We start from the raw sequence: 1,746 nt of genomic DNA, 5'->3' as shown, positions 1-1,746 counted from the left end.
TCTGCTGCCCTCTGGCCACCCCTGTTCTGTGCGCCCAGCCACTGGAGTGCTGATCACATCGGAATGAATCACTTGTCACAACACACTGTTCACTCTCCAGACAAGGCGGGGATTAGGCCTCACTAGTATCTACGGCCCCGATGCTTGGCCCAGTTTCTGGTACCGGCTCGGCACCGAAAACGACTTCCTGTAGAAAGTCATGATAAGGCACCTGCTGGCAAGCAGCTGCGGCCGTCTTCCTGACGTCATAGAACAACTGGCCACACTCACGGTGGCCGCCTTCAGCTCAGCGTGCTCGGATCCTTTGGCAAGGGCGATGTCCACATTTGATTGTTGGCCCCTCGATTTTAGAGAAGGACTCTGCTGCTTCTTTTATTTTACGTGGCTCCTGTAATGCCAGCGACGTGAGTGTTTTAGGGAAATGAACATTAGAGGCACCGAACGAGAAAGGCATGAAGAGCCAACTTTGCACTCGGCTCAGTAACATCAAGGATGGGGGGGCGGGGGTGCAGCTGAGATTCCCCAGCTTGTCTGTGATTGTTAAGGAGGATGCTCAAAGCACCTTAAGAGAAACACGTCCTCGGAAGCCCCTTCCTTCCTTCCTGGAAATAGCGAGGCCACGCCGAAATACTGCCCCGAGGGCCCCCATGGCTAAATTGAGAACCGTGGCTTCGCTTGTGTTTTCCTTCTTCTTCGTGGCCAGTGTTGGCTCCTCTGGGAGGCCTCCAGGGCCAGTTCGGTGCTCGTCTGTCTGGTTCCCTCTCTCTGGTCCTCACCCCTCGTTTGTCATCCGCTCTGACGGGCACAACTGTAGTGTTGGTGGTATTTCCGACGTCAGCGTCCCCCAGTGTAGATCTCAACGTTGAGCTTAACTTTCTGTATTTTGTTATTTTTGAATGAAAGCTACTGTAATCGAAAGAACAGATTCAGGCAGGTAGAAATAAAAAAGAATAACGCACGTCTCCGCCACCGTTGGCGAATCCAATTCCTTTCTCTTTTCCATGTGCGGTTCAGCCCCGATCCGCACACATAGGAGCCGTCTTCCCCAGCTGCAGTCATCGTGAAGGAAATGATTCTGGTGTAGGTTTTAAAATTTTTCCACTGGTGTTACACCTTAAAAATATTGCGATCACCTGACTTTTCATTTTTTTTAACGTTGATTTATTTTTGAGAGAGGGAGAGAGGCAGAGGGCGAGCAGGGGAGGGGCAGAGACAGAGGGAGACACAGAATTCGAAGCAGGCTCCAGGCTCCCAGCTGTCGGCACAGAGCCCGACGCGGGGCTCGAACCCACGGACCGCGAGATCATGACCTGAGGGGAAGTCAGAGACTTAACCAACTGAGCCAGCCAGGAGCCCCTATAAATAACACTTTTGAACGCAGACTATGTGCCAAGCCCAATCTCACCATTCTTAACCCAACTTGACCCTCAGGGAAGCCAAGTGCCTCACTCAATCTTACAAATCCCATGAAACCATGCGCCTAAAATCCAGTCTGTTTTCCAAACCAGCACCCCTTTCCCAAAGGCCACGATTGTTGCGTTCCGGTTCCTTCCAAGCATATCCTGCCACTGGTGCTGCCATGTTAATTTTGTTTCAGTTCTTCACTTGGGTGCTTTTAAAGCTGGCTTTGGCCACGTGTCTTGGCCTCTGATCTTGACGGGATCAGCTGGTGTAACCTTGTAGGGACTTATGGTGGCCACTTACCGTCCCAAATCTTCCAGACACGCCTGACCCCGGTGAGACATA

Source organism: Prionailurus viverrinus, chromosome C2, assembly GCF_022837055.1.
Source record: "Prionailurus viverrinus isolate Anna chromosome C2, UM_Priviv_1.0, whole genome shotgun sequence".
Lineage (NCBI taxonomy): Eukaryota > Metazoa > Chordata > Mammalia > Carnivora > Felidae > Prionailurus > Prionailurus viverrinus.
Note: the sequence above shows the minus strand (reverse complement) of the source record.